Genomic DNA, 16,100 nt, shown 5'->3' with positions numbered 1-16,100 from the left:
ATTCCAGTGATTCTACATATATTTTTGTAAAGATATATAAAATACAACGTCAGCCAATTTCTTCTCTAGCCAAACAGACATGCAATCAGTACAATGCATTTCAGTGCTCTACTCACTGGTGGTCTTGATGGACAATCAGCTCCCAGACAGCTTTTGAAGCATTGTCATTTCCTGGTTACTTGCCACAGGGCTTCCCCCTGCAACACACCTTGTTTTTGTAATACAGTCTGAAGGCTTTGCAACCATACAGAAGCTGAAGAGGTCCAAGTACAGATTAAGGAGTAAGAAACCTAGATGTTCAGAAGCACTAAAAGCAAGGGCAACACAATTAGCTGATCCTCAACCTGTCAACGCTAAGTTAACATTGGTCTTTCTACTGCCTGATTCCTCAGCTGCCCTGTTCATTTAGGTTTGAGAGAGGTTGTACAATATACAACACACAGCAACCCTCCCACAGTGGATGGTGTATGTTTTATCTATTCACTGAACCAGCTGTCAAAGTTAATTAAATGCACTTGTGGTACAACTGCTTCCCTCAGCTGCTTTACAAACCATTATCATAATATATATGATGGATTTATGGAAAATTAGAGACAGGACCTGCCTTTCAAGTAGTTATTTTGTTCAGCCTTTGGAAAGAATTCAAATTAAAGATAACTGCTTTTTTACTTCAAGCATTTGCCTAAATTGCAAGACTAGTGTGGGGTTTTTTAATTCATAGTACGTAGGTTTTATGATCAGTAAAGTATCAGTTTTACAATCAGTAGGTATCACAGCAGGATACAGTTCATCACAAATGATTTTGTGATTATTACAGTTTCCCTAGACTACCAATGTGATAAGCTTGAAAAATTTAATTTCCCTTCTACCACCAGTACAAGATGTGAATTTCTTACTGACTACTGCCCAGATTCAACTGTCTACTACTGTACAGGAGAAGAAACAGGCAGAGTGATGCCCAGTAAATTCCTATATTACTATTTAATACTTCTTTGGATGTTGCTCAGAGCGGCTGCTTGAAGCCCGGTGGCCACTGCAGACATACCAGACAATACAACAGCTTTCGACAAAAACTCTTATAGACTGATACTTTATACTAGCATAGACAGTCTGAAAGAAATTAATTAGTGCTTACGGCCATGTAATTTTCAAGTATGTGAACTTAGCAACAAAGATAACAAACACAGGCCATATTTTTTGGACAGACACATCATCACAAAGCTATCACGTTGCATGCATTTTCCACTACAGCCATTGAAGACTCAGAACAGGTATCTTTCTTGATTCAAAAGCTCAACTCCTAAATAGTTGCTTCCTTCCAAAATGAGCCCCATTCTTTCGTCCTTAATGTCTCTTGATCCTCATAGTCCAAGGTGCTACTTTTACTCCTCCAGCGAAGGATGAACACCTACACTCCATGATAACTGATGAACAATGAAAGAAAGACTCAATTCTTTACACTCACTAGTTATGAAACAGTTCTTCATTAGCCTATCACTTCCATTTCCTTCAACTATATGAAGCATTCATTCCTCCTGTTCCTCAAACTGCTATACAACCATTCTGACACCAGTAAATCCAATCCCTGTTTTGAAGAATCTCTAGAGAAATTAGTTACAGCAATTAAGGTTCTTTTATTTCTTTATAGCAGTTTTGGAGTGGTTTTGACCTAATGCATATAAAGCTTACTCCATATACTTAGTCACCTTTTGCTTTCCTGAGCATTCTGCTCTAAATGCACTTTTTGCTTACTGGCAGAGATTCAGTGAGCACGTTTCAGTCACCCGTAAGACCAAAAGCTAGAGGTCTTTCCTCAGCCAGCCTCAGTGTTCAGCACATTTGTATGATTTCAAACTAGTTTTGCTTTTTAACTGCCCACAGAACAATTCTGTTACAAGTAGTTTAGGTGCAGAATAAATACAACAGAAGAACATGATTTTGAGAGTTAATTCTCTCCCTCTATGTTTTTTTCAAGACATTTGCTTGTTCGCTTGCTTCAGAACAGGCATACAGGATCAATCCAAAGGCACATCTAGCTCTTCTAACAGTGGCCAAGAATGAAGGCCCAGGAAAGAGCTCAGGAATAGGACAAGCTTACAACAGTACTTTCCCAGTGATTTGAGATTTACAAACATCTTAAGCCAGGATGAGTACAAAATCATCTTTGTGTTCTTTACAAACAACACCTGAAAAGAGGTAGAACAAGTGCTTGTTTGTTGATCAGGCTCTTTATAGCACAACTACTGTAGTCCTTGTTAATATCACATTCAAGACTTCTTGTATTCGTCTATCTTCAGAAAATCTTTTACCTGTGATTAAGACAGAATGGTATTAAACCATTTGCAGGGATTGCCTTCACACATTATACTCCTTTCCTTCTTTCCCGATTTTAGAACAGTCAGACTTTCTATGTCAAAGGTGTTTTATTTGAGAGTTTCACTCATTATTCTTTCCCCATACATTTTACTCTAACACCACATTACCTTGTATCTTTAATCCTTTTCCCAGCAGCATCATTCCCATGTCACTGCCAAAAGCCTACAGCAGTGTTTCAGGCACTGATCAAGACCAGCAACGTGTAACAAGGAAAGAGCTTTAACTGCTTGGCAGAAGAAAGATACTGGCAGCTGGTTAAGTAAAAAAAAAAAACAAACCAAACCCCCCCCCCCCCCCCCCCCAAAAACCCAGTTGGCATAGTGCACAAGGGAAGAAAGCGACCACTGCATTTCATTTTCTTAAGTCAGTTCTGAGTGAAAAAGTGACTGATCAGTACTATTATACATCATCTGGTTATACCATACAAAATCTTTTAAAAGAAGAAAAAACCTTCAGTGTATTTTTGAGAAAATTCAAGTAAGTTAATTCATTTTCACGTTGCCAGATGATGGATTAAATTAATTTGTACTGCCTAATCACACCATGACTACAGTGAATATCTAAATGTTCCCAATTACTCGAGACTTACCATTTTCTCCCAGGTAAGTATATTTGTTAAGTCTTAGGTTTGAGTGTCACAACAGATCGGTGGATGAATCACATATAAATCAATCTATTCTCTTACTTGACTTTACAAAGATGTTTTCCTGCTAAGTGATAAATGCTAACACCAAGATGAACTGGACATTTTTATGTCAACATTTAAGATGACTAGCACTTATTTTTGTTCCAAACAGATATGAATTGATACGTGTCATTTACTTCTACAGCACCTTGACAATATTTCAGTTCCTACCAACCATGCTTTTTTTTTCTTTGCAAAATTGTTAATACAATCATTTCTAACTGTTAATACAAACAAACTGAATTAACATTCTGTTGGGCTCATCACTGTAGGGAGAAGAGGTTTTTATGCTTCTGTACAATGCCCTATGCCCTACTCTTAGTACCTACTGTAATGCACATCCTTCCTCCTCCTCAGGTTCCACTCATTTCAATTCCTTATTGATACACCCTCAACCCTAAACAAACACGTCTCTCTAGCACTCCTAACAGCTCAGAAAACCTCAACTTGTCACCCTTGGTTAGCTTTTGCTGTGTTCCTGTCTTTGCCTGATCTCCTACTGAGCCAAAGGAGGTATTAATTCTCACAGTTAGCCAAAGGACCACCATTAAACAATACACTGCTCTCTGATAATGCATCTCTTGTCTACAATGTTCAGCCTCACAATTCCACCTTCCACCCATTCTGCAACTTCTCTCCATCAGCACTGGCCACTTCTCATTTGATTTACTTTCTGTTCTTTTCTCAGTCTACTCACATGATTACTGAATCTCTCCACTTACCCCTTTATTTCTGCCCCCTCCATTCCGCCCATTCTCCCAGGTGCTCTCACTCTTTCTCTTACCTCACTTCAGCATCATCATGAGCTTCTTTTTCCACTCAAGCTGAGGACTACCTTGCAATTCATCAGCCTGAATTTCCAGAACATATGATTCTTCTCTAGCATTGTGATTTTACTAGGAAAAGGACATTCTCTCCAGCATAACTGAAACCCATGCTGCTTTAACTTGCATTTCAGACTCCATTCTCCTGCTTCTGCTCCTTCCTGTCTCGATTTCTTCCCAGGGCGAACAAACTACTAAATGGCCTCACCTCTGTGCCCTTCTCACCGATTTTTTCCTTCTACTACTTTTCTTCTACTTGATGATGTCACAAACTGACATGTCTGTCTGATCCCATCCTTTGATTTCTGTATTTCCACTAATTCCATTCCATTTTCTGACCTTGCCCATTCTTTCCTCTTGTTCTACTCTTTCATCTTCACAGGCAGTTTCTGTTTCCTATTCATTCCCCACCAGACCAATGCAAAAACCCAGTCTCCCTGTCCCAATTATTGTTTGAAATAAAACTCTTGCATACTGCTTCTCTTGCCAAGAGGCACTCTCCATAAAACATTGTATTGGGTTTACCTAATAAACCCAATACAAACATTCATCATACCAGTGATGCATTTGCATTCAGTTTCCATCTTAAGATTCTGACACCTACCCCCCAAAAAAAGTAAGAGAAAAAAACCTAAAAAGATGTTGAAGTGCTGCCTGCCAACTTGGCCATTATTGGCTCCTCGCCCTTTCTCCCCATCTGGCTGCATTTGCTGTATACCATCTTGCCTGTAGAGTCTAGGCCAATTTTTCTGTTCAGCATTTGTGTATCGCCTCTGCAGCAGAGTCCCCAGCCAAGTTTAGAGTTTTTGAGAAGTTGGACAAACATTGACTATACCTAGAAAAATACATTACAAGGAAAATACTGCACAATTAAGACTACTTAATAGGCTCAGGGAAGTCCTGTAGGACAGATACAACTGCTTGAGAGCAGTAACTTGAGAGTTACTGTTTTCTCCCAGGTAAGTATATTTGTTAAGTCTTAGGTTTGAGTGTCACAACAGATCGGTGGATGAATCACATATAAATCAATCTATTCTCTTACTTGACTTTACAAAGATGTTTTCCTGCTAAGTGATAAATGCTAACACCAAGATGAACTGGACATTTTTATGTCAACATTTAAGATGACTAGCACTTATTTTTGTTCCAAACAGATATGAATTGATACGTGTCATTTACTTCTACAGCACCTTGACAATATTTCAGTTCCTACCAACCATGCCTTTTTTTTTTTTCTTTCATGCAGTTGAAACAAGAAAGCTTCAACTCCATGAAACATTCAGTTCTAATGTCTAAGGCAGATGATGATTACTGGTCTTTTGAGACCAGTAACACAAATCTGAGCACTACTAAGTTTCCAAAATGTATCTGTTTTCCTCCTTACAAAGAATGAAGACAGGGAAAAGTAAGAGCTGATGCACTTCTATTGGGGTACTTCTAATTTGCAAAGTAGATTGAACTTTTTCATCTTCAACAGAAGTATTACAGCATTAGGCAAACTAAGCTTACAATTCAAATTAAAGTAACCTGAAATATACAAAAACGCACAATGAAGCACATGGAATGGGACTGAACTGATTTTCATCATCTGCCTTTATAATAATGATGATGTAGAAAAGGGAGCAGATTCTTATAAATCATATGTGGTATTATCCTAAAAGAGAAAAACATAGCGAGTATTATAGGGTTTTTTTATACCCACAAGACTCCAGGCCTCTGTCACCACTATCAGATTAATTCAGTGTTCACTTCTCACCCAAAACTAGTATTAGACTCAGGATAAAGATGGCTTTGTATTGAAATCATCACTGGGGTAGGTTGGTGGGAAGAAAAAAAAATATCTTAGGAGCACCTTTTGTAGGAATATACAGACAGGTGACAGTTATCTGCTAGATTCATATTCCAGATGGATATTCATCTATCTTGTCAATTGTATGGCACAGATTTGGACAGCTTAATGTTCTGGCCAACTTCTGCCATGTTTTCAGAGGTTTACAAGGATGCACTTAGCTGAATTAAAATATAAAAATCACTCAAAAGAGTAATTGATTTTGATGGGCATTAGGCATGTCTGACAATTCTGAAAATCACTCTGGCTTTAAACATGAAAATCATCAGACCAGAAGATACTTGAGTTCTAACATTAAGTTGGAGATAATCATTTGAGGAAAAAAAAAAAAGATCCCACATAATTCCTAATTTCCATATAATTTCCTCTTTCTCTTCTAATGTCTCCTCTCTCCATCTTTTCTTGCCACTTTCTACAGTTGTTTTCTGCCATCCTACTGACTAGGCAATCTGCTTTTTCTGTGACCCAAAAGGGAAAGAGAATCACAGTAACTTAGCTAACTTAGAAGACACAGAAACGTTATCATCCACTCAACAATTCAACTTCCAAGTAATGAAATCAAACTCAAAGCAGCACATCTGACAGATCTGTTTGGACATGAAGAAAATACCTACCATGAGCAGTCCTTGCATCACATAAGACAAGCCATTATAAAATAACAACTCGATACTAAAGTAACTGGGGAAACAGGACAAGAAAGGAAAAGAAAGCAGGCCATTTCCCTCTCAAGGGAAGACACAGAACATGGCAGCAAGATTAGGCAGGACTTCAAATCCATTTGGCAAGGACAATGACTCACACTGGAACACAACATGGGGTGAGGTAGAATTATACAACTTAAGTATTCAGAGATCTTGAAAGGACCTGAAGAGGGAGGCAGCTGATCTTCGTCAGCGATGCCTCCTGACCCTTAAGTAGGAAAAGACAAGCATATACTAAAGGGAAAATCCTGGTTGTGCTTTTATTAAGGCATAGCTGATTATATATGTTGACCAGCAGAGAGAGCCGCATGAACTGGAAAGCCTGCATCTCAAATAGGGCACTAGACAACACAGACTGACTGCAACAGCAGTAGGGGAAGCATTCAATTAATAATGTAAGGTAGGGATATTAGGTATACCTATGTGGTACACACAAAAATTGACAGACCACAAGAAAATTGAATCCACAAACCCACCTTCATTCAATTCTCATACAAATGCTAGGCATCTTGTTAACGTATGGGAAGAATGCAGACAGTTCTGAAGAGTTGGAGTTCTGAAAAAGTTCTTATATAAAAGTGGCGTTCTTGAAAATATCAACACAATTTACAGTACTTATTTAAGTGAGCTGTTGGCAAAGCCATGGAAGCTGGGGGGGTGGGGGGGTGGGGCGAGCTTTATCATTATTGCAACTTCAAACAAAATCTTTTGAACGCATGGGGGATCAACGTGTAATTTATGAAGTCCAAAGGAACTTTACCTTATATTGTCTATCTTTCAGGTTGTGTTCCTGATTAATAATTCTACATGCTAGCTTTTCAGTACATAAACAGATCCATTTAACCATTTAAACCCCACGAAAAAGCAGAGAAATTTTGAAATAGAAGAAAGTATACTTAAATATAAGTATTTCATCACTAAAAGAATTAGGTATGTTGGCTTTGGATATCCATTATTTCCAACTCAAATTACAGAACTATCTAGAACAGCAGCAGCCAAGAGCTGACATTAATCACAGACCAACACAAACAAAATTAACAATGGCAGCAAGACCCATACTAGCGTGCTTTTTCTCCTAGTTTAAAGGGTTTAATAAAACTACACATTTCTTTGAGAGATACTTACTGTATAAACATGTCACAGAAATAAAAATCCAGTGAACCAAGTGCATTTACTTGCAAATTTACCTGCAAGACACAGTTACGTTTTGAGTTGAACAAGGAGCTCAACTGATTTTGAATGCCTACAAAACCAGCCACACTCCTATTTTATCATTACAAAAACATAATATTACTCTAATTATTTAACTATTAAGTAACTCTAGTACCAAATTTACTAATAAAAAAAAGAGTCTCAAATATGAAGGTTAATGCATCCTAATTTCTTCTTGGAGGAGAGTAGTTTCACACTAGCTTAAACCTGTGAAGATCTGCAACACTAAAGTCCTACTCTCACTTTCATCTCGTACTCCTACTTGCTCCCTTACGTCAGCACTTCTATTTGTACTGACAACATTCAGTAAACCAATTCCAGTTAGGACTACAAGTTTTCAGCAGGATCAGTTCTCTGCATTTTTTCACTCCACAGACCCAGGACTGCTAGCACAGGTGCAGAGAAATGTATGGGAACATGCCCCAGTCTAACACTGACATACACTGACAGGGAGCTGTATCCTCAGTGAACGCAACACTGAAAATCAAAGTTTCTCTAAACTACAGGAAAACCAGCAGAGTTAAGAAAAAGCTGGTTCATGACCGGAAACTTACATTCGCTTAGAAAGAGACTCAAGGAAAATCTGAAAAGAAAAGATTTCATACAGGAAAAAGGCCATGAGCATACTTCTTTCATAGTCAGACTCTTAACCAAAAATATCTGTACAGGTTCAGCAACCTTTTGCAAGTATTTCAACTTAGTAACCCATTATGTTCCACTTCAAGAAACAAGTGAAAAACATACTTTAGAGAGGTTGCTATACATACTAATTAGAGTCTCCAAGTAATTATCAACAGGGAATCAAAACCAAGCAGGATTGTTTACCCTGGGGTTATGATTATTTACACACAGGTGCAATTCAAACAAACATTTTCTTTGGTATGAAACGATACATTGTTTTCATATAGCAACAAAACCAAAAGTCACAACTATTACAGGTGAAAGTGACAACACTGATATAAATTATAATTAATAATAAGAAATGATAGCCTAATATAGTTGGAAAGGACCTATGGTGGTCATTTAGTCCAATACCCCTGCTCAAAGCAGGGTCAAATTATGACGTCTAGTGAAGTTTTTACCATCTTCAAAGATGCATATTTCACAACCTCCCTGAACAGCTTGTTCCAGTGTTTGACCCCCCTCCTGCTGAAAAAAAACTTTCCTTAATACCTAACAAAAATTTCCCATGTTTTCACATGTGTCTGTTGTCTCTCATCCAAACACCATGTACCTTCAAAAAAAAAAAAAAATCCAGTTCCATATTCTTTACAAACTCCCTTCAGGTAGCTGGAGACAACAAACAGATGTCTCCTCAGACTTCTCCAAATGGAAACACACAGTTCTCTTAGGCCCTCATACATCATGTACTCCAGCCCTACTCATCTTTGGCGGTCCTTCACTGGACTTGTTCCAGCATGCCAATGTTAATCTAGTACTAAGAAGCTCTGAACCGGAATAGCAATCAGACAAAATGACTGCCCTTTCAAATAAAACCTTCTTTCAAAAGAAATATATTTTAATGATACAAATGCAAAGTTAGATACCCAAGAAAACTGCAGGCTACACCTAGAAAACAACTAAGTGTGCCCTGAAAAGTAGTAGTTATAATAACTACTGGCATAGTGAGAATGAATTCAATACAAATTTTCAATATAATTCAGCAGTAAAAATATCTTATAAGCACCACCCATATATATGGAACAGGTTATGTCTTCTTTGTATATATACACATACAGCATTATGCACATTCCATTTTACTTATATACTTTATATATAAAAATTTATATATATATATAAAAGGGACCTAGTCGTTAAGGGTGGAGACAATTTTACCTTTACATATCACCTGGCTGAAATCCCAAATAGGAATACAGTTCTGTAGTCCCTGCAGGAGTGACATTTATTTAATATTATTCTAGTTTGAAGACTAGATAGATAATAAATTACAAATATTAAAATTCTTAACAATTGCAAAAATTCAAGACTATATCAAAGAATAAAACTGTCATTTATAAACATTTGTTGTCACTGTTGAAGTTGTACATATTTGACGCAATCACTGAAATTGCTGGAGCAGCTTCTGACTCACGAAAGTCTGTGAAACAATTGCAAGACCTGCATGAGAAGGAACAGTAACCCAAAATTCTTCTCTTATGTAGGAACATTGCTATGCAACAAAACCAAACACAAAGTGGCTGGTTCAGTTTTAAACTTTCTTTGAGCTAACAAGATTTAATTTTTTTTTCTTTTTCCAGCAGTGCAGACCAAACTTTACAATGAGACAAGCCCTTTCCTCAAACTTGAAGGATGTTTCATAGTACTCTACAATATACTTCGCTAGACTATATGACGGAAACTTGTATTTTAGTCCACTAACTTCAATGACCAGCAAATTCAATCTGTATATAATAAAAAAAAAGTTAATGTAGAGACATAGACCAATTCCTGAAAATGCACAGTACCTTTCTGGATTCTAGATAAAAGTAGAACAGAATTCAAAAACACCCTTTGCGACAGGACAGGCCATGGGATGGTTACATCAGCCAGCAAATAAGTACTCTCAATTTGACAACAAAATGAAATAATTTCAGAGGAGAACCATTTTAGTGAGGAAAAGATGTTCCTAACTGTAAAATGTTTGGAGATTAAATAATTTCTTCCCTTTGCAACTACAATGAAATATTTGTCTCTCTCTGCAATCTGGTCTGCCAATAAATACAAGCAAGGACTATAACCTGCTTTGTGCGGTCCTCTCTCTGCCGTCCTGCCCCTAACCCTCTGTTACATTTAAAAGGTTCAAGTGAAGTGGAAATTGGTATGGGAGTTTTCCCATACGTCTTCCCAACACTTAATTTACATTGCAAGAAAGATATGGGACATGGAAGCTTGTTAAACTTACACCAAGAACATCAAGGATTTAATAAGAAACAACAGGACCTCCTACACAGAAATGTTCTCAAAGTAACAAGTCCAGTGGGTGCTAAATGTACTACTTGGTGGTTGCCTCCCAAATGCTGTATCTTCTCTTCTCTCTAGAGCAACCACTTTTTAATTACCTCAGCAGTAACTTAGAAATCAACCTTAATTAAAAAGTAAACTTGTTACATAAAACCTGCTTAGATTTATTCAGCTACTAGCTGAGTCACGTATTACTCAAATATTTTTGTTTATCACATTCACATAGCTCAAAATGAAAATGGAGAAGCATTCAAATTAATTTTGTGGATTTCATGAGGCTTTGGCTGAAAGCCAAAGCAGTGAAACAATATTTGAATCCTGACAGCAAAAAAACTAGAAATCAAATTAAACAAGCTGCAGCTCAGTCAGATTAAGGTGTCTAACATGTTTACTTGTTGGTTTTGTATATTAATATAATGCATTTTTTAATCTGAGTCCTGAAAGAGCTGGGTACTTTAAACTAGGTAAATATCAGAAGCTAGGTTTCTAATGATAATACTGAACCTTTTGAATAGTGGTGTTTGGTTATTTTTAAATGTACAGGAACAAAGAAATATGAACTGGTTGCAGATCCTCTTTAAAGACACATAAAATCTGTCTGCTTCAAGGGCTGTAATCATATATGCAGTTATGATTGTTCTTTCGTTCTAAACATTTTATGGACCTTATTTTATACTGAATACAACCAAATAACAGAATCAGTGCCTTGATGAAAGCCACCTGTATGTATCCCTAAAACAGTATTTCTTTGAATTCCTTCAGCTACTATAACAATGCTGTTATGGGCACAAGGATTTTGCCAGCTTAATGCCCACCCCTTATCACCGCAGCAGCAGTACTACTTACAAATAAAACAATGACGAATACAAACCTTCTAGCCTTCTCCGTCTATGTTACTCCACTCCAGTTAATTCGGTTGTCCTTCGACTCAACCAACAGGCTCCCGGCAGCACGGAAAACCCCATCTTATGGAGCCAGCCCTTCAGGAACAGCTGCAGTAGCATGGCCTTACCTGCCTGCTAGGCCCCGGACATCGAAGAACATGTCAGTACTCCAAACTTAACCCTTTCTCTTTTTTCATCCCTCTCAGTGCTTTCTGCTCAAGAGCCTCATTCCTCTTGTTCATCAGACTTGTTTGTAGGAAGTGTTGGCAACAGTGACACTAAGCTTCCACACACCTTCTCATCCCAGCCTTCCCAAACCTCCTCCCCTTAATGCTGTCTACCCCACCTCACTAGCAATTCTACTCTATAAGCAAGCAAAACCAGTAAACACTTGTGCTGTTATTCTCCTTTATACTCTGCTTTTATGTGTTTGTAACTAACTGACATACTGGTTGGGAAACGTCTATCACACCATTAATATGGGAGGTACAGCTAGACAGAGGCCTCACATGCCAGTGCCCAGATCCTGGTGAATGGACAACGTGCTCATTGAAACAAGTGTATTTTCCACTACGGCCAAAACAGCTGAAACGTCATTACATCTTTTTCCTTCTACAAATCCAAAGCTGTCCCATACGTAGTTCAATTGTCTTCCTAGAGCTGCAGTTCCTCTCCAATCAGTCCTTTCTGTATTGCCTTTGCTCAGCTGCTGAAAAGCCCCTTTAATAGCCCTTCATTTCAGGAGCTTTTCCAATGTGGTAGCACGACTCAGTCAAGTTACTAAGTATTTCTCCCTTTACCACACAAATGTAAATATATCGCCTATACTGGGCCTGCAAAGCCTCAAAATACTTCTCAAGCCAAGTCTCCAGTCTAGCAGTACTATAATTATATTGGCAGCTAAATCCCTTTCAACTCTTTTCCTCTGGTTTTATGTTCTTCCCTTCTCTTTTATACATCATAATCCTCTCCCTACCCTCAAAGACAGAAGAAAGAAAAAGGAGGGAAAATAGAGAGGGGGGAAAAAAAGAAACCCCACACCCTCTTCTGTTCTTTCCTATTTAATCTATACCCCTGCTCTATTCTGTATTTTGTAAAAGTTCTCCACTTGAAATTCCTTTTCCTTTGTTTATTTTGGGCATTCTCCATTTCCCATTTCCTCCTTCCTTTCCTACCAGCAGGATTCCTGAAAGGAACTCGTTCTGCCTCGTTGAGAGGTTTGGGTTTGGGTTTTTTTCCCTTTCTGTAGAAGACAAAAAAGCCAGCTCTCCCTAGTATTTCGTTTTGTTATCACTCAAGAGCATACAAGTTGCTTTCAGAGTTGATAATCTGCAATGTCTTCTTGTGTAACGGCTGTCAAATTAGAAATAATCCATTAAAGTATAAATTATTGATCAGGCTACTTATGTGACCACTGAACTTTACAAGATGGGATTACCTGCAAACAGGCTGCACTCACAGACTGACTTCTAATGGGGAAACAAGTTAACTTAGAAATTTATATAAACCCTAGAAATATATATGGAAAATGTATCTAGAAAAAGGTTCTAGAAAACGCATTTGTATGCTATCATTAAGGGTAGCGTTGCCAAATTTCTCTTGCTCCTGTGCTGCAAATTACTTCATTTCTAACAAACCATGATCAAGTTTAAATTACAGTGTTACTTTCATTCATTCCAGTACTATTAGTGAGCTAAAAATCAGAGGTTTTTTTCATCTTCTACTTTTTGTGTGAAAGAAACACACAATTGCATATGTCAAATGATGTGTTACTGTTATTGAGCCTAGATGTCACACATTTGTTCCAAATAAATAGTTTAATTATCCTAGCAGTCTTGATAGTAAACATGACATTCTTTACTCAACCAGGATTTCCAGGTTACAAGGGCAAAAACGAAAAGAAAGACAAATTAACAGACACTCCCACATACAGTCTGTAATCCACGGCTGACCTGCCATTTCTTTCATTACTTGTACACACCATTTAACACTTTAAGTATGGCTGTAATCATATAATGAGATTTGCTAAAGCCAGACTGTATGAACTAGTCTAACAGTAGCATTTTGATGATCTACTTGCTAAACAAGAATACTTTTCAAATGTTTTGAAACTAGCAGAAACAGTAGCATTAGTAATACATTTGCAGTGCCCTAACTGAATTTTGAAAGCATGTGAAATTTTCTAATCATGACCTATATTAACCCCCATGTTCCATAGAACAGTTGAATGTTATAATTTTATCTAGAGTTATAAATGCATATTTATGCATGCAATGATACTCTACTAAAGACTCCCTCATAAAAAATGTCAAAATTGTATAACATTTTATGGTAAAGATTGCATGTACAATTATGTATTTATGAGTATGAAATTGTTTGAGTAACTTAAACAATTCTAGTCTTATGTAGCAATTCACTAACCATCATTAGTACTGTGATCTGGTATTTTAATTATGCCTTCAAAAGGACCGCACCCATTACACAGATAAAAGAGAAGGAAATAAAAGTATGTAGGAACAAACAGGAAAGGAGAGATCACAAATTACGATTGCAAAACTAATCCTGTACACCATCTGTGACAGTAAGAGATGTGATAAAACAAAAAGGTTAAACTGCTACTTTGTTCCACCACACAGTCTAAATGAGGAAAGGACCACAATCTGAAATACGTATTTCTGCTCATTCCACCGTTAAGAAACTAAAAAGCTATTGGTGAAAAATAAGCAAGAAATGTGTGCATGCACGCATGGTAGATACGGCATTTGCTGGGGAAATAAACCCTCATTTTTTTAGAGATAATTTTAGTTCAAATTATGGATTCTTTAATGCTCACATATATAGCCCTTATGGTAAATAAAAAGTGAGCAAGACACTTGAGCACAGCATAAACAGCAGCCCTAAAAGCCTGCCAGCATCAATCTTTTTCTAGATCAATTGTCTATACAGAGGTTACAAAAGAAAATTTTCCAAAGTCTTATCACAAGAAAGGACTTCTCCATTCTCAACACATCAGCTTCACTGAAATCTGAAAACACAGTACTTTCCAACAGCTGTAACTGCTGGAATAATTAAACATGTACATTAACAATTAAGGTTAAAAAGACACATCTAAGGACTTGCACTGATTGCATTTCCAGTACAGAACCACTCATGAACCCACACTTTCTTGCACCTTTTTACCCATCTGTCATCTGGGGTTTTTTTTTCCCCTCATTCATAATACATTTTGACTTCCTCCCATTATCCCTGTATTTCAGACTAAACATCAGTTCTTGCGCAGTCTACTGCCAAGATACCCGCCAGTCTCTTTTCCTTACAGACAAATATTGATTCTTCTTATTCCCCACACTTCAAAATAAATTCTAATCACAATACCACACCCTTGCTCACTGAGGCTAACAGAACTGAGTCTTCTCACAATCTGTTTTTCACAAGCAATTTGTTTCTTCCATTAACAAATCAAAACTAATTTCCTCTTCAAAACCAGCAACAGTTCTCCTCCACTTGAAAATCAATTTTCCAGCCTCCCAGACAATTTTGATACAGTTTAGCCCAGCTTGCAAATATAACTATATTTGGCATACAGTTTCTGATCTTAGTATTTCTTTTATGTAATGTGCTTTTTTGGTTATTTTATTTTATTCTCATTTTCCCATCCAGAGGCACTCAAAACTTGACTGGGGAGTTTGCTCTAGCAAATCTGAGAACGACAATGGATCCAGAAAGACAAAAGGTTGTTTCACCAATGTAAACTGAAAGACGAAATACTTGGCTGGATCTGGGCCCTGAAGTCTCGTTCCAAGTAGGTCAGACCTTGACTACTGTCAAGATCAGGCAGCAATCTTAAAACCTTGACTTAAAAACTTGACTCTGAGAACAACAGCACAGCTAATAGCTCTTTTATTAATGGGACTGGAGAAAGCAATGTGAGAAAGCAACAAAGCCACAATAGGAGAGATGTGACTGAACATGACAGTAAAGTTCTGAAAAAGAAGAGTAAAGAGATGGTAAGAAGGTAAAGAACAGAGAGGGATCTGGAGGAATGAAGAGACAAAGCTGTTTACATACTTGCTCCCTCCTTACTTTAAGCCATTTTATTTCCAGAATCCTATTGAGCTCCTGCTTCTGCCTGCAAACTCACCTCCTGCTTCACTACTGGGAGGAAGGAAAGCAACAATGTTTTTCCTGTTGTGGGAAAAGAAGAAAATTCCTTTTCTTACAGCACAGGAAACATAACCATTCAGAAGAGTAAGGATATATTATGCTCTCCCCACAGTGTCTTTGACAGAGACTGTCTTTTTTTATTCATAGGTTTCAAACAGTTATCTTGTGTGTGGTGCAGCACCATTCATATTAGAAAGTCCACGTTTACAATTTAAAAAAACTTTTACTTTTTCTACCATCTGCTGTGTAAGCTTACCAAACCAGTCTACAAGTCCATTTAAGTCTGTTGCTGCATCATGTATGTTTTAGCCAGGGATGCTTTTATACTGTTCTTGTTCCCTTAGCCTCTCTTCCTTCTCCTTTGTGTGCTATCAGGGAGGATGATTTCCTGTCTTATTTCCCTGACAGCACAAGTTTGTCCATCATTTTTGTTTGCCTTGTTTC

The 16,100-nt window shown here is 37.5% G+C and overlaps 1 protein-coding gene across 1 annotated transcript in view; it reads right to left on the bottom strand.

Moving 5' to 3' along the window:
• JAK2 (Janus kinase 2) overlaps positions 1-16,100 on the bottom strand; it is an 86,129-nt gene extending 70,029 nt beyond the window's left edge. Inside the window, exon 1 of the mRNA XM_069777572.1 lies at positions 15,913-16,100. The gene's annotated coding sequence lies outside the window, so the exon portion shown is untranslated. The remainder of the gene's footprint in view (positions 1-15,912) is intronic.

Source organism: Haliaeetus albicilla, chromosome Z (genome assembly GCF_947461875.1).
Source record: "Haliaeetus albicilla chromosome Z, bHalAlb1.1, whole genome shotgun sequence".
Taxonomy (NCBI): Eukaryota; Metazoa; Chordata; class Aves; order Accipitriformes; family Accipitridae; genus Haliaeetus; species Haliaeetus albicilla.
Note: the sequence above shows the minus strand (reverse complement) of the source record. Positions and strands in the feature narration are given on the sequence as shown.